The sequence below is a fragment of the Chiloscyllium plagiosum genome, chromosome 2 (assembly GCF_004010195.1).
Source record: "Chiloscyllium plagiosum isolate BGI_BamShark_2017 chromosome 2, ASM401019v2, whole genome shotgun sequence".
In the NCBI taxonomy this organism is placed as follows: Eukaryota; Metazoa; Chordata; class Chondrichthyes; order Orectolobiformes; family Hemiscylliidae; genus Chiloscyllium; species Chiloscyllium plagiosum.
In genome coordinates, this window is record NC_057711.1 from 130,836,062 (window position 1) to 130,858,877 (window position 22,816).

Below are 22,816 nucleotides of genomic sequence, written 5' to 3' on the forward strand. Positions count from 1 at the left end.
ATCTATGACCACTTCCATGAGGTCAGAAGTGGGAATGTTTGCTGAATGCGCAATGTTGAGCACCATTCGTGACTCCTCCGATACTGACATAATCCATGTTCAAATGTAACAAGATCTGGCTTGGGCTGACAATTGACAAGAAACATTCCCACCACACACATACCAGGCAATGACCATCTCCAATAAGAAACTAACCACTGCCCTTTGACATTTTAATGGCTCCTCCAGTATCAGCATTCGGGGAGTTACTATTGACCAGAAACTCAACTGAACTCACCATATAAACACAGTGGCTACAAAGCGAGTCAAAGGCTGGGAACAGTGCAGTGCGTAGCTCACCTCCTGACTCCCCAAAGCCTGTCCAATGTCTACAAGACACAAGTCAGGAGTGTGATGGAATACTTCCCACTTGCCTGGATGCAGCTCCAACAACACTCAAGAAGCTTGACACGACCTAGGACAAAGCAGTCCACTTGATTGACACTGCATTCACAAACATCCAGTCCCTTCACCACCAATGCTCTGTAGCAGCAGTGTGTACCATCTACAAGAAATACACTTCAGAAATTCACCAAAGATCCCTTGATTGTGCTTTTGCAAACCACTATCACTTCCATCTAGAAAGCCAAGGACAGCAGATACATGGGAACACCGCCCACTGCAAGCCACTGACCATCCTGACTTGGAAATATATCGTTGTTCCTTCCGTGTCGCTGGGTCTAAATCCTGGCATTCCCTCCTCAAGTCAACCGACATGGACTGCAATGATTCAAGAAGGCAGCTTGCCACTGTACCACTCCTGTACTCTAGTTTGAGAGTGGAGACTTTGGAGACCAAGTGCTGCAAAGATCTCCCAAAAGCAAGAAATGGCTATTTTGGTTGGTCCTTAGCCATGCATGTGATTTTGAAGTATTGTGGTTGCAGGGATAGAATGCTCCTAAAATCCGTCCCTCTACTTATCCATTGGGGTCCTCGCCATCTCCGAGTCCTTCCTCTGACAGCTTGTATTTATTTACAAAGGGTAGTGATGCTGCAGCTGTTGATTGTCCCAGTAAGGACAAGTTGGCAACCCAGCAGTCACTGTGGCCTTTTCCCTTTGTCTTTTATATATAACTTTTTAAACAATTACATCTACATGGAAAACAGATTTAACAATGCTGCTGTATACATTGGAGAACACTAAATGTTGGAATGCCTGATATCCACGTACCCTTGCCTAAGGTAATTATCAATCAAATAAACGACATGGTTGACAAGTTTATATCAGCACGTACCATCTGTTGAAAGGTCGGTGAGCATTTTCTACTTTTTATAATTTATTTCGAGACTTATCTAAGTTTAAACATACCAGCCTCTGGTAATCAGAAATATGTCCTGAAGAGTTACACCAAAAATTTCATTCTTATAGCACCATTTTAAAGTAGTAATGTATGTTCCAGTCTGCTGTACTGAGCATTAATTGGACAAAAGTTGACTCTGCATCAAAGGAGGAGGCATTGGAACTGTTCATCTTTCTTTAACAAAGATTCTGGAGGGTGTTGAAGAGATTGAGGGAGGGAAATCAAGAGCCTAGAATCTGTAAAACTGAGAATATTGAAGAATAGACCTAACCAGTCTCATGTGCATAATCTAAAACTGGTTGTTCTGTGTAGTACCGAGGGCAGAAGTCAGAGTTGCCTTCTTCTGGAAGTGATGCTAACCAATGGATTGTTTGTCTTGTCAACTGAATGTGAAAACATGCTGTGGCATTGTTGAAAGAACAGCAGGGATTCCTTCCCATTTGATGGGAAACATTCCTTCCTGAGTGAGCATGATAGAAACTGATTTAACTAGTTATATTTATTTAAACTTTTGGAAATTGAAGTGTAAATTGGCTGCTAAATTTCTCAACTAATGGAGGCTGCAGTTTCAAAGTAATCCATTGATTAGAAAGCTCTGTGGGATATTTGAATGGCATGCAGAGTTGTACATAAATGCAAGCTTACTGTTTGTTATCCACCACCCCATAACCGAGGCAAGGACGTTACAGAGCACTTTACCACAGCCAGTTCTGATTATATTCTAATATCATACTGTCTCTATGTATAATCAATAGAAAGATCTGTTTCTGAAGACATAGTGGAACTAATACAAATGAGATGAATGTAAAATTTTTTGTTTTTGTTTTGGGAAAGGAAGAAGGTTGTAAATTAAATTGTAAAAAATGCAATACTTGTCCTATTGGTTCTTTTGTACATCTTAACTGTCCTTGTTTTGACTGCTTGAACAATTGACATTTCAGACTAATGTAGAAAAGCTATGTTGTGTCTCTTTTTTTTCCCCTTTGCTATTGATTGGATAGTGAATGAAGCAATGCATTATTGAAGAAGCATTTCCATTATTATGTTTCTGGTGTGAGAAATTGTTTGCAGTTGAAGTCACTGCAGTAGAGTTATAGTTTCATGTGCCGTGATAATAAAAAGTTAAAATGAAATCATAAGTTGGGTGTGCGCATGCACGCACACTCAATCAGGGACTCTCACAGGTTTATACCTGTATATAAATGGATGAATGTCACCAACAAGTCAACTGTCAACATCACTTTAACATTACAACCCAGTGGGTATGATGGTCGACTATAAACCCAGAGTCACTAACACCACCTATCTGTTCAGCTGAATTACCTAATTTAAAATAAGGGTTAGTTGTAGTTAGGACAGGAAGTGATAAAATGTTAATCTTGTAGAACTTTCGGAGAACAGCCAAGAATGGGAAACAATGGCTGACTTGAATTTGACTGCTCCCAGCTTGTTCTGTTTTCTCCTCATTCTCTTCTTGAACTCTGAATAACTGCATTATTTTATCCAATAACCTATTTGTTTGTTATTTTTATTGACACTCCTACCTGCTGTTATACTGCATGGAACCTTAAGGAGATTATAAACCCAGGGCCATTTACCAGGTACACACCAAAAAAAACTAGAATGGGAAACAACAAAAGATTATCTCCCTTCCTATTTCAACTCTGTTCCCTCTTCGTAGGCCCTCTTCGTAGGTTGATTGGAAAATATGCAGAATTGTTTATTAGACAACTCTGGACCAGGTGAGACTTCAACGCAGCGCTCCAAAGATAAGGACATTGCCACTAGACTGCAAGGGTCCCCTCTCCTGTTGCTGTCTTGTAAGTTGCACTGTACTAGCCCTGGATAATGGGGCTAGACGGTTAGCTCAGCTCAGCTCAGCTCACTGGCTAGCTGTTTGTGCCAGGTCAGTTGGGTTTAATTGATTTCAAGTAGTAGCTGAAACAGATTCCCCTAACTGGGTCAGCTCAGCATGTCATTAGAAACCCATTAGAACAAGTAAAGGGAAAATTACCACAGTCCTACCAGATTATAGAGATACACTTTTTTTTTGAGAGACACGACGGGTGGTGGTTTAACCTGAGGGTCACCACCTCTGGCGAGACGAGAACTGGAGAAGGAGAGTTCTTCGTGGTAACCTCAGCCATTGTGGTAATTGAACCCATGCTGTTGGCGACTTGCACACTAGCCAAACTCGGCTAACTGACCCCAGCAATGTAACATTAGACTACAGGTGCCTCAATAGGATAATGATGGACCATTGAACCTTCAGTCAGATGCTGTCGTTTGAATAGTTGTCAACTGTGACAGAAAATATCAAACTACTAAAATGCACATTGCAGTGGGATTGGAAGCCTGTAACCCTTCTTTAATCAAACACCAAAGCTGAATGTAAGTCCATTTTTCTCGGTTTATTCTGGTCCAAGGGGAGAGTGTGAGATATTGAGAATTTGTGTTGTGAAGTTTATGACCGCAATAAATGGTTATTTTTGATTCATTTCTGTAAGTACAAGCTGTTTTTGTAATTTAGATGTAACTTTTTTTTGCAGAAATTGGTCATTTAATGGAGATATTTTTCAAATAGCCAAATACTAAATAGGATTTCTGTCCTATTCTCAGATGAAGCCTCCACCAGCTGTGGTTCAATAATACTATTGTTTAAGAAAGACGCCACGACTATTGAGAGATACAGCAGTAAGTACATTGTTAGTTAGTGGTGACATCTGATGTATTTTCAGTTTCTTAATACAAATAAGGACTATGTATGAGGTTGTGAGGGATTGACGTGTGTCTGAAACACCACCCACTTTGAACTCCAGATTTGGTGGGGCAACAAATTAGGATCTCTGAAGGGTATTCTCTCCATATAGTTCCTCCTCTCAGTCTTGGTAACAATGCTTTACGGTGCTTTGTAATCTTATTGATGGATCCTGTTTGGATCAATAGAAAGACTTGCCTGGGGAGGGGTTCTGCAGGTGAACTTGTGGACCAGGAACTTTCTCAGTAAAACCGTTTAATCCAGGGTACAATCCACTCAACCAGCCATGAAGTGTACGGGTGTTGAAGCTACACCCTTTGTCATGATAATTATTGCTGTTTGCTGGACAGTGTGAAGTTCCTGAAACCACTTAGTCACTGGGAGAAGTCAGTGAGGAGATCTGGGTGAGGGTTTAGGATGCTGGTTGGGTGATTGGGGTGCAGAGCAGACTCAAGGGACCCAGTCGCATCCAGCTGTTTTTATGGTGCAGATTGGAGGCTGTTGGGATGGGGCGGGTTAGGGTTGGCACATGGGATGGAGAACGAGGGCAGAGTTGGGGCAGAGTCAAGGTAGGTATGTTGAATCTGAGGGAGCATATGGTATCAAGGGTCAGTTTGGAGGGTGCTGGGTCCGAGTGAGGGCTTGGTTCCTGTGAGGTAGGGAGATGTGTGTCTGCAGAGGGTTGGTGTGGGGAGTACCAAAGGTGAGTTTGTTAGTGGATTGGCCAGGCTAAATTGCCCATCGTGTCCAGGGATGTGCAAGCTAGGTGGGTTAGCTATGGGAAATGTAGGGTTATGGGGATAAGGTAGGGGGTATGTCTGGGTGGGAAGCTCTTCGGAGAGTTGGTGTAGACTCGATGGGCTGATGGCCTGCTTCCACTCTGAAGAGATTCAGTAGTGAGCTGGGTGTTTAGTTTTCTAGTTAGCCAGGAGTTGGAGAGCAAGTTTTAATTGCATTAACTTTAAATTTTAAGAGGTAACTAATGAGTTGGGTCAGACAAAATCCTCTGAAATTTCCAACTCCAACTTAGAGTTGAGATGCTTTCCATACTGCTCTGGATTCCAAATGCCCACACGACGTTTCCATTTCCCTGGCCAATCCTTTTGAATCGAGACCTTCATATTTCCAAGCTCATGTAATAATTATAAAAGCACAGAAATCACTCGTCTTTGAATGTTATTTTATTTTGGAATAGGCTTCCCACTTTTAAACTGTGTGAAATCAATTGTTTGTCTTTTTGTTTTGTAATTGCTTTTCATTTCTCTGAGCTTTCAAGAGGGAGCCTTGAGTTTGAGTTAAAACACGGGCAGACAGGAGAGGGAGTTGGGATCAGGAGTTCATCATGAAATATTGAACACTGCTGAGTAAGTGTCTTTTGATGTAACGTGTTACCTGAAACATGTTTTGTGGTGCCCTGTGATGACGAGGCTGTGTGCGCCTGTCCAGTTGTACACTAACACTGTGTTAAAGTTCACATTCTACAACAAGTCAATTGTTGGCACATGCCCTGTAAAAGGCTCTACATTACACAAGAGGTGTTTTAATGTAGTGAAGTAATTAGTTTGAGTATTTTACCTTCCAGAATTCTGATTCATTTTCTTTGTTACATTCATGGAATTATATTCGCAATGTTGGCTTACTTCATTGCTCATGTCTGACTCAGTGGGATTTCCAGCCCCACTATTGACTTAAATGCACACTTCCACATTACTAATCAATGTCCGCATGGTTGTATGTGCAATCTTATCAATGAGACATGTAAGAATGTGGGGGGAGTTGGAGGGTGAGGGAGGCTGGTTGTTGTTGACTTAGAACATCCTTTTGCAACGGAAGAATTTATTTTTAACTGGCTGATTTTTGTTTTTCTGTCCTCCCAACAGGACTGGTTCCTCAAATTCATTCATTTGCATTTAAAAAAAAAACATTTTGAGGTGCATTTAAGGAAAACTTGAAGGGAACAACAGCTTCAATTGTTTGAAGCTGATCTAGTTAGGGTTGAGTAATCTATATCTCTTATTGCCACTTCTGGTTACTGCCGCGTCTTGCTTTGTACCCCTGTTTCTGTCAATCAGAATCATAGAATTCTTATAGTGTGGAAGCAGACCATTCGGCTCATTTTGAGTCCACACCCCAACCCTCGGAAAACCCAGCCCCGTCCCTTACCTCGTCCCTGTAACCCTGTGATTCTCATGACTAACCCCCACCTAGCCTACACATTCCTGGACAAGATGGGCAATTTAGCATGGCCAATCCACCGTAACCTGCACATCTTCAGACTGTGGGAGGAAACGCAGGCAGACACAGGGGGAATGTGCTCCACACAGACAGCCACCTGAGGCTGGAATTGAATCTGGGCCCATGGTGCCGCGAGGCAGCAGTGCTAACCATTGCCCCAACCATACTGGTCCTGTATGGAATTCGTCCTCTGGTAAGGGCTAACATGCTGATGTTAGCTTGCTGCATCTACGTGTTAGTCTTCGGGGATTTATTATTGACAAACACATCTCTGCTCCTTTGCACATCTCTTACCATTTAAGAGATACTTTACACATCTGCTCTTTCCGACCTGAGGGGATAGCCTTACGTTTTTCCACATGATATCCCATCGGCCACGTTCTTGCCCACTCACTAAATCTGTCCTAATCCTCCTGAAATAGCTTCACATCTTCAAAGCACAAGGGTAGACAAACAGGAGGCTGGGAGAATACAGCAAGCCAGGCAGCATCAGGAGGAGAAGTTAATATTTCAGGTATCACCCTTCTTCAGGTCCTGAAGGGTCATACCTGAAATATTGACTTCTCCAGCTCCTGATGCTGCCTGGCTTGCTGTATTCTCCCAGCCTCCTGTTTGTCGACTTTAGATTCCAACATCTGCAGTATTTTTTTTTTGTCTCGAAGCGCCAGGGAGCTGGCTTCAATTCCATCCTCGGGTGTCTGTCTGTCTGTGTGGGTTTCCTCCCAAAGTCGATAGGTGTGCAGGTTGGGGTGGATTGGCCATGGGGAGTGCAGAATTACAGGGATAGCATAGGCGGGGGTAGCTCTGGGTGGGATGCTCCTCCGAGGATTGGTGTGGACTTGATGGGCCGAATGGCCTGCTTCCATGTGGTAGGAATTCTGAGAGGCTCCTTGTAGAGAACGTTAACCTGCAGTATTTTAGGATCAGCTATTAACGAACAATCTCCGCTTCTCTAATAGAACTGTGGAGAGTCTATTCCTGTTAGGCTGTTGATGAACGAATGGTGAAGGTTGAGAAGCCTGTCTGGAATGTTCTGGTCACGTGCTGGTCCTTTGTCAGTGTTACATCATGTTTTTGATTATGATGTATATTTTAAATAGTCTCATCAGAGATCATGTTATTAAATGTTGGTCTTCAGTCTACACCCATATGGGGTTTAGAATATCCAGGTGAGTTATAACCCAGTAGCAGTAGTTTTCTTTAGATTATTGATGATTTGGGTTTTTATTTCTAGTCTCTCTCTGTCTCTCTGTGTCTCTGTGTCTCTGTGTCTCTGTGTCTCTGTGTCTCTGTGTCTCTGTGTCTCTGTGTCTCTGTGTCTCTGTGTCTCTGTCTCTGTCCCCCTCAAGGGTGATGCCAAATACTTTTCCTACTGACTTTTTCACTCTGTGAAGGAAATCTTTTGTGATGTAAATAAGGTATTTGCAAAAGACAAAATTCTTGCTCTTATGGTCTGTTTTTGCGGGGGCTTGAGAGAAGGAGAGGATGTTATTAATCCCACGTTTATACAGTTGTTTGATTAGATGTTCTGAATTAATTGTCTTTTGCTTTTGTCAGGGTCTTATATTTAACTGTTTCTGTCAGTTTCTTGCTTTACCCAGAGGGTAATGAACTTTGATCATTTCTGTGTGCCCTGGAGTTTGGGTTCTGCAGTTCTTGGTTCCGGGAGAGTGGACAGGATGTAAATTTGGTGAAGCCACCTTGTGGTAGATTGGCTGTTTCCAGACAAGTTGGTTTCCATGCTGTTTCCTTCCTCTAGATTAGAGTGGTGCTGGAAAAGCACAGCAGGTCAGGCAGCATTTGAGGAGCAGGAAAATCGGCGTTTCGGGCAAAAGCCCTTCATCTTTCATTCAATTTTCCTGTTCCTCGGATGCTGCCTGACCTGCTGTGCTTTTCCAGCACCACTCTGACCTAGACTCTGATTTCCAGCATCTGCAGTCCTCACTTTTGCCCTGTTTCCTTCCCCTCTCTGTCTGGTTTGTTTGGTGCTGTATGGTTACCATTTAGCTGCTGCTTCCCTATAAAAGAAAAGGGCTGTCCCTCTGTTCTTTACCGCAGAGGGCTGGGTAATTAAGTACATACAAGGCTGAGAGAGATATCTTAACCAGGAAGGGAATCGAGGGTTATGGGGAAAAGGCAGGAAAGCGGCTTGGAGGATTATCAGATCAGTTGTGATCTCTCTGAAGGGCAGAGCAGATTTGATGGGCCGAAGGACCTAATTCTGCTCCAAAGACAAAGCCTTCGTGTACGTGACAATAAATTCAACCTCTTGTGACCTATTGCACTATATAATACTGATGAAGATTGAACATCCAAGTGAGTGTTTTCATGGTGACTAATGTGACGCTGGAGGCATTAGTTAAGGAGCTAGGCAGGAGGCAGCAAGACCATGGTTTTACAATTTGTGCTTTAGCAAGGGGTGGGTATAAAGAGGTGGAAAATCCTCAGGAGGGGGGACACTGGCAGATCAGAATGGGGAGGCCCAGGTCTGCCATTTTGGACCTTAGCCAGAGCCCAAAGATGTGGGAAGTCATCATTTGTGACTGCTTCTCCACACAGCACCATGGCACACAGCATCTCCATCCCCCTGCTGCTCCATGCACTGTGTCCCTATCACTCGCCCATCATCACCTACTGGCCCACAGCCAACCCCCAGATACTTGCCTGACCCTCGCCAGTCTCTCGCCCACTGCCTTGTAAGACCTTAAAACATAAGAGCAGAAATTAGGCCATTCAGCCCGTGGAATCTGCTCTGCCATTCATGGCTGATAGGTTTCTCGATCCCATTCTCCTGCTTTCTCTCTGTAACCCTTGATACTCAAGAACCTACCTATCTGCGTCCTAAATATACTCATCTGCAAATTCTGAAACTGGGTCCTACAGGGCCAGATCTGTCATTCACCCACAGATCCCTGGCTGCTTTCCCTACTACTCATGGGCTGGTGGATTGTGAGCAGATTCGGTTCTGAAGATGATTTGAAAGGAACACCAATGGAGGGCAATGTGAAGCAGTCATTGTTGAGATTTTAAAAAGATGTCCCCATTTGGGATTGAGTCGTAAATACAAGTGTTTGTAATTTGGGGACCCCTGTATCTCTGAAGGGAAGAGGTCCTGATGTTAGCCCAGATACACCCTACCCCTACCTGTTCAACGTGATGCATCTTGTAGCTTATCTGATTTTTCTGAAATAATTAATCCACACTTACTCAAATACCTGTTGCAACTATTGTTTCTGAAAAGTCTTTTGCAGCTTGCTGTTTACAGACCCTAGTCATTTGAGTTTGTTGTTACATTTCTAATGAAATCTGTTTCTTTGGTGTATCCATTCTGTACTGTGCCAATACAAGCTGTGTCTATTGTAACGTTCTGGGAACTTGCTGTTCTAATAGTTGGTACATTCAAGTTCTAGTGCTGGTTGCTATGTCTAATTCTGCCTAGCAATGGATGCCAGGTTTTTGAGTTTTTGCTAAGTCACTGCAAAACAGCTCAAGGGTCACTGAAGAACAGCCCAAAAGGTTAATGTCAGTGTTAGCCAGAGAGGGGGAGAAGCGAGCATCATCAAAGAGAAGAGTGCAGCTGTGAAGCTGTTAAACTCAAAAGGTCAGAGGTTTAGTGTGCTTAAGACTTTGTTTACAGCTGTGAACAGAAAAATCACTTTCCCGTTTTGCGTGGAAATTGTAAAATCCTGGTTTCTTTTGGGATAGCCGAGCTTCATCACTGGCTGCTCCACCTACGTAGCTTGAGAGTCACAGTGCTGCTGCTCCAGCTGTAAGTACGTCTCTGGCTCTGGGCCTCTGCAGCCTAGGCCTCTGGCTCTGGGCCTCTGCAACATCCAAAATATTGCTGGTTGCTTTCCAATATGAAGGTACTGGAGATCACCTCTGAGGTCACGCCTTGTTTCTGGAGCCCCTGGACAGCTTACATTATTCGAAAGTTGGATGAAGTGCACAGCAGCGCTCCCTGTAATTTTTCATCATCCTGCGTGGACCTGTTGGATAAGCAGCCAAAGTGGGGGGTAGCCATTCATGTTTAGAGACTGCAGGGTCAGCTGAGCTTGTGGAGGGTCAACGTGGACGTTCGTAAATTCTCTTCCACAAATACTGGATCAGTTGCTAAAATTCAACCATCTCCGATTGAAAATTCATTCAGCAAAGACAGGAAGGGATATGGGCCAAAGGCAGGTATATATAGGTCACAGATCAGCCATGATCTTATTAAATGGTGTTAAATGGTGGAACAGGCTGGAGGGGCTGAATGGCCTACTCCTGTTCCTTTGGCTGAAAAACCTCCTGTGTTTCCAGGACTGTATAACACACTGCATCAGGAGTACATTTCTTCCTTGTACATTGCTACCACAGCACTTAGTTTAGCCTGCCATGGTCGTCCAGCTGTGCCAAACTGAAACATTATTATTAAGCTGGAGAGGGTTCAGAAGAGATTTACCAGGATGCTGCTGGGTATGGAAGGTTTGAATCATAAAGAAAGGCTGGGACTGTTTTTCATTGGAGTGTGTAGGAGGTTGAGAGGTGACCTTTTATCGAGGCTTACTGAGGGGTATAGAGCAGGTGACTGGCAGGTGTCTTTTCCCTAGGATGGGGGATTTCAAGACTGGGGGCACATTTTTACGGTGAGGAGAGAGATTTTTAAAAAAGACGTGGGGAAACCCTTTTACAAAGAGGGTGGTTCGTGTATGGAATTAACTTTCAGATGAAGTGGTGGGTGTGGGCATATTGAGAACATTGAAAAGACTGATAAGTACGTGAATAGAACATAGAACATTACAGCGCAGTACAGGCCCTACAGAATAGGAACGCTTTGGAGGGAAATGAGCCAGGAGCAGGCAGGTGGGACTAGTTTAGTTTGGGATTATGTTTGACATGGGCTGGTTGGATCAAAGGGATTGTTTCCATGTTGTATGACTCTCAGCTGGTGAAGGTTGTTAAGAACGTGCACTTGCCTCTTGCTTCTGGATTAGTGGTGCTGGAAGAGCACAGCAGTTCAGGCAGCATCCGAGGAGCAGTAAAATCGACGTTTCGGACAAAAGCCCTTCATCAGGAATACAGGCAGAGTGTCTGAAGGGTGGAGAGGGTGGACTTGCCTCTTGCTGCGCACGTACAGCAGTGAGGATCAGCCTGATGTGCAAATGTCAGGGGATGTTGGTTGCTGATGAGGTCAACTATCCGAGACCCTCTACATGTTGGAGAACATGACTCGGGTGTAATGCTTTCCGAAGTCTAAATGAAGTTGTCTGAAAGGTTTCCCTGTACGAACACCATTTCCAGCTATTATTTTTGAAGCCAACTTGACTTCCAGTATCTACTCTGCAGTAGGCAGGAAAATCAATGCATTCCCCCCACCTTTGAGAATTCGTTTCAAACTTTTTCCAGTTGACTTCAGCAGGTCTGATTGCTCGGTATCAAGTTCTTGCCAAAGTTACTCTGAAGGCTGCCTTTTGATCTGTGCCATTTGTTTCCAGACAACAGGAGAACTCGGTTAGAAAACGGTTTGATGGCATTACATCACTTCTCCTGCAATGTTATCTCTTGGTGCCTATCTGCTGCAGTACACAGACTGCAAGTGTTTGACCCTGAAGCAAAGCACACAGGAATTAATACTCTCACAAGCATTAATGCTATACTTGACCTTTGTTTTTCTTAAGTAAATCATAAGTTGGGGATTACTGCTGCTGTTTAAGAAAGTAACAGATGAGTATGATGTTCCATTTATTTAAGACTTTCCACAAAAATTCAATTTTTGCTTCAGTTAAACTTCAATGCAATTTCTAACGTCCTTTTAAGATTGTTGGGTTTTGCTTTTCTAAGATGTGGGGTAGTGATGCTTTCTCATTTGAGATGTGTTAAAAGACACAGCACATCTGGTCTTTCCACAGGCAGTGGTTTTTAACTTCACCATGTGTGACTTGAATTTATCGTGGTTGTCACATTTTTATCAAAAGGCAGATAATTGAGAGGCCCTCGATGCCGGATGGGCTGTTGTAGAACTTTAAGTAATTGCAGTCAGAGGTTGTCGGAGTATTTCAGACAGTGTCCTTGATGATTAACTCTCCTTTCCCAGTGATTTCAGTGTAACCAGAATCCTCTGAATGTTTTTGTTAATCTGCTTGTCTTCAAAACCATTTTTTTAATATCTTGAATCTGATTGTGGTCCTTTAATGGTGTGTGTGCAGTTAGGGAACAGAAAGCCTATTAAATCTGTTGCATGTAAAAAAAATCCACCAAATGTTTACCGGATGAGATGTAGTGGGGGCTGGTGTAAACTTTGGTAATGCAAATCACTAATGCCAGTGAGTTTGTGATATAGGAATGTCCCATCCTTTCCCACCCCTTCTCTCGCTTTCAGATGAGAGGTATCTGAATCGTTGAGTTCTTTGAATCTGGCCTGTATATACTATGAGTTTCTTGCTAACGGTGATTTGTTCAATAATGTTTAGGCTTTGCACAGTCCATGAGAACTGAAGGAAGGAGCTGAGTGCATTATCCCCATTTCAATGTCTCTCTGAATCTTTGCTTAGTTCCCCTTTTATCTATAAAACTTTTTGTTTTGCTTCATTTGGACTGGAGGTGTTCAGATGGAATGAGCTGCCAGAGGAAGTGGTGGAGACTAGTACAATTGCAACATTTAAGAGGCATTTGGATGGGTGTATGAATAGGAAGGGTTTGGAGGGATATGGGCCGGGTGCTGGCAGGCGGGACTAGATTGGGTTGGGATGTCTGGACGGGCTGGACCAAAAAGTCTGTTTCTGTGCTGTACATCTCTGACTCTATGACACTTTGATTACCATTAAAACATAGGTTCCTTTATAACAAATAATAAAGAAGGATTTAGTTCCTAAAACCAGACAGTGATGTCAGAGCTTTATTAATGTGGATGGAAAAAGTAGGTTGCAAGAAGGCAGTGGGGAGCTCAGTGGTTAGCACTATTGCTTCACTGTGCTAAGGACCTGGGTTCGATTCCAGCCTCCAGCAACTAACTGTCTGTGTGGAGTTTGCACATTCTCCCCTTGTCTGTGTGGGTTTCCTCCAGTTGCTCCTGTTTCCTCCTAGCAGTCCAAAGACATGTAAGTTCAGTGAACTGGCCATGCTAAATTGCCAATAGTGTCCATGGATATGCAGGCGAGGTGGATTGGCCATTGGAATTGATGGGATACGTGATGGGGTAGGGTGTGGATCTGGGTGGGATGCTCTTTAGAGGGTCAGTGTGGACTTGATGGACAGAGTGGCCTGCTTCCACACTTTAGGGATTCTAAGAACTATGTTGAGTGTTTTGTCCCCCGAAGTGTGTGTGTGTGTGTGTGTGTGCGCGCGCGCGCGCGTTCAGGTCCTCTCGGAGTCTTCTGTTCTCACTGTTGATGAGCTCGAAGGTGGGAAGGACTGTTTAAAACAGCAAGAGTGGTTTTGTTCCTGAATCCTACCATTTTAATGCCTCAGCTAGAAGAAAGTTCTGGTTGAAATTCCCAGCAGCCAATTGAGGCCCTTGTTAAGAGGCGAAATAATGAGCACTTAAGGCCTTTTGATGTTGTAGCTGATATTCATCCACGTCCAGGCAGCTCTATAGCTGTGTGATTTACAGCTGAAACCACGGGCACAGTGTCTTATCCTTTACCCTTTTTGTTCAGGCGCATGTGGGGATGCGTTCACTGAAGAAATTTGAATTGAGTGAGTATGTAGCAATTTACTGAAACAAAAGTGATTGTAGATGTCTTAACTATGCAAGAATTTACAGCATAGAGAAGGGAGTGACCTTTTGCTGAGGTTTGGGTCTAGATATTGCTGGCGATAAAAGGGGATAAATCTATCTTTCTGATGTCTGTTTGGACATTCCTCAGACTGGAGATGGGAAGAAATGTCTTTACCCAGAGAGTGGAATTCTCTGCCACAGAAATTGGTTGAGGCCAAGACATTGAATGTTTTCAAGAAAGGGTTAGATAATAGTCCTTGGGATGAAAGGGAACAAAAGATATGGGGGAGAAAGGTAAAAGGATGGACTGAGAGCAGTGTGCATCCTGCATCTGTCCCTGAGATTGCTGCTTCTAGATATACTCCTAAATATCTTACACTGATTACATTTCAGTAGTATAAGATATTTTATTTTTGATTATTTCATTGTGAAAAAGGCAAAAAAAAACACGTGATAATTTTTCAGGGAAAGTTGTTTTCACAGAATTATTGGAAAGGCCGACACACACCTTGCTGGAAGGGGGAGCAGGTGGCTGAGTTGGATGATCAACCATATTGAATGGCACAGCAGGTTGGAAGGGCCAAATGGCCTCTGCCTGCTATTTTCAGGGGTTTATTTTTGAGGGGGTTGGTGGAGGAAGAAGAGGAGGAGGGATGTAGTATTGGGACCAGGTTGGCCTTGTTAACTGGAGAAAACCTTGGCTGACCAATATGACCAAGAGATTAGAATCTCCCCCAGTGCAGGACAGACTCTGAGCTAGCTGGCAGCAGCCAGTATACTGCGCATTAGTAAATAGAGGGTGACTTGGTGATGGGTCACCGGCCTCTTTGCAAATATTTCAAGGACCCTCGCTCAAGTGCACTAAAAGCTACCCTCTGTACTTGCTGCTGACCCACATCTCCAGATTCTTGATTCTGCGCTAAGTCTTTCAGTAGATCTCATCCAAATGTCCTCATTTTCGATGAGCAGTCTGTGCATTATTTACCTTTTACAAAACAGAAACTCCCCACTCTGTCACTTTTTTTGCAACCAGACCTGAGTTATCAGAACAGACCGAGATGGGCAGTGCCAATGAATGTGAATGTGACACTCCCTATACATTTAAACACACACTGACACCCATGCAAGTTGGAAATCCGAAACCAAAACACAGTGCAGCAGAAACCCAACAGGTCTGGCAGAGAGAAAACAGTTAACATTTCATGTCAAGTCAAATTCTGCCAAAGGGTCACTGAATTCAAAATGTTAGCTCTACTTTCTCTCTGCAGAAACCAGACGCGTGGAGCTTTTCCAGCACTATTGTTTCTGAATGACCGTACATTTCTACATTTTGGAATTCTTCCAGGATGGAGCACATTGTACCTGTAATATTTCCTAACTCTCACTTTTCACTGATGCGTGAGAGCATGCCAGGAATTCATTGTGTTCTCTTTGACTGACGAGAGGCTTTGGAGGTCATTCAAAAGTGATTCACTTGGCTAATTCCTATAGTGAAGGGGTTGCCTTATCAAGAATAGTTAAACAGGTTAAGTTTTTTAAGAATTTAGAAGATTAAAGAGTGATTTTATTGAAACACAAGATTCTTCAGAACCAACTTCCCAAGAATAATAACTTTGGACTCTCAACATTTAACTCTTGTTTCTCTATCCCAAAGATGCTGCCAGATATATGGAGTTCCTCCAGCATTTTTTTTTGTTTCTGAGAGGGCTTGACAGTGGAGATCTCCAAGATGTTTCTACTAGTGGGGGAATCTCAAACTAGCTGCAGAATAAAGGAACACACTCCTTTTAAAATGATGCAAAGGAATCTCTTCTCCCAGATGGGAGGCTAGATCAGTGAAAGTATCAAAGAGGGAAAGCAGACTGTTGAAATATCGAGGAGCTGAGGCCTGCAGCAGATCTGCCACTATCATGAGTGTTGTGGTAGAATCATAGAATCCCTACAGTGTGGAAGCAGGCCATTGAGTCCATCAAGTCCACACTGACCCTCCGAAGAGTATCCTATCTCGATTCAAAACCACTCTCCCATCCCCATCCCATTTGTGTAAGCCTGCATTTCCCATGACTAATCCATATAACCTGTACATCTCTGGATACAATGAGCAATTTAACTTGGCCAGTCCACCCAACATCTTGTTTATTGTGGGCGGAAGCCAGAGTGCCTGTAGGAGCTTCTCCTTGTATTTCTAAGGTTCCTCTATGTTCAGAGAGAAATGTGTTTGCCAGCATGGTGAGCTTTCCCACAGAGCAGTGTGAGCTCGGACCACATGTATAACTTTGTGGGAGTGACATCTCAGTCATATGCATGGTCTCACAACCCATCAAACTGCTGGATTCCTGTCTCCCAGTCTCCCTGGCTGCAGTCACCATGCTTTCATTGTGCATCGATTGGAGTACGTGAGGCACCATCCCAACCCAGGGGGCATGGGCAACGAGTGCACTTTGCTGAGAATATTGCTCATAACTCTGTTAGCACCTTACCTTTTTTTGATGTTCTAGGTTTCAAGGGAAAATAAACAGAAAAATATATATTTATCATGGACGGTGCAAAGTGTGTTGTGAAATCGGATGAAACTCCAATGTTGAAATATCATATTCCTCATTAATTGAATCTACTTGAGTTCATGTGGCTATTAGGCAGAAGTGGATACTGCAGATGCTGGAGATTAGAGTTAGATTAGAGTTTAGATTAGTGTTTGAAAAGCGCAGCAGGTCAGGCAGCATCCTCCCAGCCTCATTCCTGATGAAGGGCTTTTTTTTCCCCCCTGCTCCTTGGATGCTGCCTGACCTTCATGTGGATACTTTTAACTTTTTGGAGTGGGTTTGACAAGGTGACAGATACCCAGTCTATCAAGTTCTTTCAAATTGATGCATTATACCTTCCACACTGCCACAATTGCAAATTGGTCATTGATCCTACAAGTGTAAGTAGTTGTTGAACAAGGACTATAACTGTTTATGTCCAGTATTTAAATCTAAATTATTTTCACTGAAGTTGAACTCTCCTTTAGCAGGTGAAGTTTGATTCAATTCTGTGTCTGAAATTGATTGTATAAAGAGTGCGCTGGATCCATGTCTGTCCTCGTTCTTCTCTGTCCCCACCACCAGCAAAAGAATATGCAGCCTGCATCATAACACTTTCTTCTTGAGTCATTATTGCCTTTCAATTTTTCAACTCTGTTTGGAACCTTGATTGGAGGGCTTTAATGAACAGACCCTGTAAACGTTAAGGTTTAATAGAAACAGATTATCACATCAAAATTGGTGTCCGAAACTTTACAACGATCACATTGATTTTGTCTCAACATGAAAGGTGTTTGAGACAACAAAATATAATGCAAAGTAGGAATTGGAAAGTTGTAGCTGTTTTCATTTAAGAATAAAGGTGGTAATAAATTGACAATATTTTAAAAAGTATTAAATTACCATGGTGTCAGTTGTTTTGAGGAATTTAAAAGTAGGAGACATAAATACAAGTTTTTTTAAAATATGAGTGATTTGAGAGTCTGTTATTTGCTAGTGTGTCTGTGGAATGTGCAACCACAGTTAATGATTTAAAGAGTGATCATATTAACTTCAGGTCACAAAGGCAGTTCAAGGTATATGGGCAACGAGGGTTATTAGAATAAGTTGTTGTGGAAAAAGGTTGGAATTCAATGACGTGCTAAATATCCTCCCCCCCCCCCCCCCCCCCACCACCGCCAAATAATCTGTTGCATTTTCCTTGTCATTCTTCTGTATTACGTGAAGACCCCAATCAAAGTCATAATTTTCTATGTGTACATCTACATCAATCCTCAGCTTCAAACACCTGAATCAAGGCTGATGCGTTACTGCAGTGCTGAGGGAGTGAGCGGATCTAAGCCCCTGGAGATCTAAGGTTTTCAAACTCGTGAGTAGTCTGGACAGAGAGAAGCTGTTCCCCCTTGGAAAAGAAATGAAAATGCAAGGGCATGGAATTAAAGTAATGTGTAAATGAAGCAAGGCTGATATGAGAACATTTTCACCCAGTGAGTGTGGAACACACTGCCTGGAAATGTGGCAGATTGAAGGTTCAACTGAGGCATTCAAGAGGAGATCTGATATTCTTTTGGGTAGAAATAGTGTGCAAGGATGTGGGGAAAATGAAGGAGATTGGGCATGAAGGAATAGAGCATTTATTGTCTGTGCCAAAGGGCATTTAAGAGAAAACCACATCGCTGTGGGTCTGGAGACATTAGTGAACCAGGCAATGGTTCTGACAATGGTCACCGTTCCAGATATCTATTGAATTCAAATTCCACAATCCACTATGGTGTGATTTGAACCTGGGTCCCCAGAACATTACCTGGATTAACAGTCTAGCGATAATACCTCACTAGGCCATTGCCTTCTAGTCCTGTGTAAGATCTTGTATGAGTTTATTTGAATTTAATTTAATGAATTGTCATGTGTACTGAGGCACAGTGAAAAGCTTTGTTTTGCGAGCAATACAGGCCGATCAGAGTTAAATACCATACATATGTAAATAATAAGTAAACAGCAGCAAAAACACAGCTACAGGCAAATGCTAAGAGTTTGAGTCTATTCCGTATTCTAACAACAGTACGGTAGAAACTGCGGGTGGGATTGGATTGGGTTGGGGTATCTGGTCGGCATGGACGGGTTTCCATGCTGTACATCTGACTCTGACTAAAACCAGCTGGTGCGTGTGTTCAGGCTTCTGTACCTTCTCCCTGATGGTAGAGGTTGTAGAAAAACATTGCCAGGGTGGGATGGATCTTTGAGAATGCTGGCGGCCTTTCCTTGACAGCGGGCCTGGTAGATGGATTCTATAGATGGGTGGTTGGCCTTTTGTGATTGTCTGTCTGGGCTGAGTTCAACACTCTCTGTAACTGTCTCCGATTTTGAATGGTACAGTTGCCATACCAGGTAATGATACATCGAGACAGAATGTTCTCTATGGCGCACCTATAAAAACTGATAAGGGTATTCGCCGTCATGCCATGTTTCCTCAGCTGCTTGAGGAAGAAGAGACGTTGTTGGGCCTTTGTAACCAGTGTGTCCACATGAAGAGTCCAAGAAAGCTTGTTGTGGATGACCACTCCCAGGAGCTTGACACTCTCCATTCGTTCCACCTCTGTGCTGTTAATGTGTAGGGGGGGCATGAGTAACATCTTGCCGAAAGTCAATAATGACTTCCTTGGTTTTGCTGGCATTGAGAGCTGGGTTGTTCTGAGTGCACCATTTTTCCAAGGCATATCCACCTCTGCCTGTAGTCTGTTTCGTCGCCATGTGAAATTCGACTGACTATGTTGATGTCATCAGCAAACGTATAATTGGCATTAATCTAGTATTTGGCGATGTAGTCATGGGTATACAGTGAGTACAGTAGGTGACTGCGCACGCACTCCAGTGACGAGTGTTATTTGATAAGGCATTATGTTCAGTGAGGCTATATTCCATGGTGGTATTCTGTGAATGTCAGAGAGAGGTCTCCCTTGCTGATCTGGCCCTGATATAACCTTTAGTCAGCTGCTCCAGCTAGTCGTTATCTTAATGTGAACTATCAGCATCCTTTCTCCCACAGCACTCCAACTACCCAGAGCTATGACATAAATGTTGCCCCCTCCACACTTCAAGCCGGCTCTGTTGAAGAGTGATCTTGGCTCTGCGTTAGCTTGCTGTGTTTCCATGGATGTTGCCTGACCTGCTGTGATCTCCAGCATTTTTTTGTTTTCGGTAGCCGTTATCATCTTTCTGTTGCAATGTGCAAATTACTTGCAACATTTGTCCGCTAAAGAACAGTTATCCACATCTTTTGAATGCATTTCATTGACTCTAGTTGTAAGTAATCTTAGATTTTTGCAAGTTTATTTGGGCATTGTTCGACTTTGAAGCACTGTATAAAACAGGTCATTGTCTTCTGTGATCTGGGGACTGCTCACACCGGGGGCTGAGTTTTCCTATCTCTGGATTTGTTCTGTAGATAAAGCCGTTTTGCTTTTGGCCAGCATTCTGTGAAAAAAGACAATAGCTGTTTATTGCTGGTAATGAAGGGTTTTGAGTTATAAAGAGGCTGAGATTTTCTACACTGGAGAGTAGGAGGTTGAGAGATGACCGTGTAGCGGCTCATAAAATAATGAGGGGTATAGCTGGGGTTAATGGTAGGTGTCTTTCCCATAGGATGGGGAATGTAAGACTAGAAGATGTATTTTTAAGGTGAGAGGAGAGAGATTTTAAAAAATACATTGTTGCCAGGGTTGAAGAGTTTGAGCTATCGGGAGAGGCTGAACAGGCCGGGGCTGTTTTCCCTGGAGCGTTAGAGGCTGAGGGGTGACCTTATAGAGGTTTACACACTCATGAGGGGCATGGATAAGATAAATAGACAAGGTCTTTTCCCTGGGGTGGGGAAAGTCTGGAACTAGATGGCAGAGGTTTAGGGTGAGAGGGGAAAGATATGAAAGAGACCTAAGGGGCAACTTTTTCATGCAGAGGGTGGTACGTGTATGGAATGAGCTGCCAGAGGAAGTGGTGGAGGCTGGTACAATTGCAACATTTAAGAAGCATTTGGATAGGTATGTGAATTGGGAGAGTTTGGAGGGATATGGGTCAGATGCTGGCAGGTGGGAGTAGATTGGATTGGGATATCTGTTTCCGTGCTGTACATCTCTATGACTCTGACATGGGCAATTTCTTTTATATAGGAGCGTGGTTTGCATGTGGAATGAACTTCCTGAGGAAGTGATGGATGTGGGTACAATATCAATGTATGGTTTCAATTGCATTACAATGTAGACTTTTGCCTGGTGGGGGCGTGGCGCTCCGAGAGCTGGTGCTTCTGGGTGACCCTGTTGGACTGTGGCCTGGTGTTGTTTTTAACTTGATATATGCATGATCCTGTTGGATCTCTGAACAGAGAGATTCAGATACAAGTTGGTCATCTCATCTTGTGGATTGCAAAAATCTTCGAATTATATTGGATTCAAAACTTTTAACTCTTTTTCTCTCTCCCTAGATGCTGTCAGAGCTGCTGAGTTTCTCCAGCATTTTCTGTGTTTGTATCTCCACTGGCTTTCGCATTCTCAATAAGGTGGCAGACTCGGTGAAGACACCTTTGCCTCTGAATCATGAATTGTGGCTTCATGTCTCACTGTAACTCCTCTAACTCTCCCACTGTATTACTGAGGGAAAACTGCACCACCAGAGATGCTGCCTTTCAAATTCAATGTCAAACTCACCATGTGGATGGAAGAGTTGAGCGGGCAGGATTCCCAGTGTCTTGATCAATATTTATCCCTGATCCAATACCCAGAGCAGATCAGCTGCTTGTTTATCTCATTATTGTGTGTGACCATCATGTGCACTGGGATGTCCTGAGAATGTAAGAGGCACTACATAAATGCAAGGTAGCACAAAATGGGGATACATGTATGGAAGAGCTGCCAGAGGAAGTGGTGGAGGCTGGTACAATTACAACGTTTTAAGAGGCATTTGGATGGGTATATGAATAGGAAAGGTTTGGAGGGATATGGGCCGGGTGCTGGCAGGTGGGACTAGATTGGGTTGGGATATCTGGTCAGCATGGGTGAGTTGGACTGAAGGGTCTGTTTCCATGCTGTACATCTCTGACTCTAATTACAATGTTTAAAAGACACTTAGATATGTACATGAATAGAAAAGGTTTGGAGGGATGTGGGCCAGGAGCAAACTGGTGGGATTAGTTTAGTTTGGGATTAAGGTCTGCATAGAGCAGATGGACTGAAGGGTCTGTTTCCGTGCTGTATGACTCTGACTCCAGAAGAAAGGAGAGCAGTAGACCCACCCCCACACTTTTTTGCGGTCCGTGTCAAAGCCAGTATTTATCCTTCAGTCAATGTCATTGAAATGGATTTTCTTTCATCCATCTCATTCTTGTGTGGCTATGTTGTGCCAGTAACTGTTTGCCATGTTACAGGAATCATTATGTGTGAAGCACTGAAATATTACTGAAGGCACTAGTATAAATCCAACTTTTTTATTAAAAATAGGTCAACTGTGTTTCCTTTTTATGGCCTTTTAAAACAGTCGGTGTGATTTATAGCTTTAAAGGTGAGAGGTAAGCCTTTGCATTTTGTCGTCTTGAGGGTTTGTTTCTGTTTGGCAATTTTTGTTTTTCTCGCTAATTAATTGATATTGAAAGTACATTGCTATAATGCTAGAGAGCTCTGTCCAATCTGCTTACTAAAATCATTAATCTTTCAGCTTTATGATCTCTCTCTTCCCCCACCCCTGCCACCAATACCACTACCATTACCACCACCACTGGGTGATCAAGATGAAATCGCATTCGTAGTTTTAAATGGGTCAGAATGTGACCACTTGACAGCAGGAATATCTACTGTGTGCTTAATTCTTAGATTTACCTAAACTGTGAAACTGGATATGTATACACAATGGTATGCTCTTATTTCAGTGCTAAGCAGTAATTTCCTACTTTGAAAACTGCAACTGGTGTATGAAATATGAATTAGTGATTTTAAAAACTGTGAAGATGGTTGAGGTTGCTGGTCAGTCATCTCCGTTCCAGCCCGTCTGCAGGTGTTCCTCAGAGGAGTGTCCTGACCTACAGCTGCTTCATCATTGACCTTCGCTCCAACATAACTTCACAACTGGTGATGTTTGCTGATAATTGCTTAATGTTCAGCATCATTTGCAACTTGGCAGATACTGAAGCAATCCTAATGAAGGGCTTTTGCCTGAAATGTCTTTTTTTTTTTCCCCTGCTTCCCGGATGCTGCCTGACCTGTGCTTTTCCAACACCACT

The 22,816-nt window shown here is 43.1% G+C and overlaps 1 protein-coding gene across 6 annotated transcripts in view; it reads left to right on the forward strand.

Moving 5' to 3' along the window:
• Window positions 1-22,816, forward strand: part of kank1a (KN motif and ankyrin repeat domains 1a) — a 247,080-nt gene that overhangs the window by 32,774 nt on the left and 191,490 nt on the right. Inside the window, exon 1 of one of the 6 annotated variants that reach the window (XM_043718269.1) lies at window positions 3,977-4,034. The exons of the other annotated variants lie outside the window; for them this stretch is intronic. The gene's annotated coding sequence lies outside the window, so the exon portion shown is untranslated. Of the gene's footprint in view, window positions 1-3,976; window positions 4,035-22,816 lie in introns of those variants that run through there. 6 annotated transcript variants of the gene reach the window in all.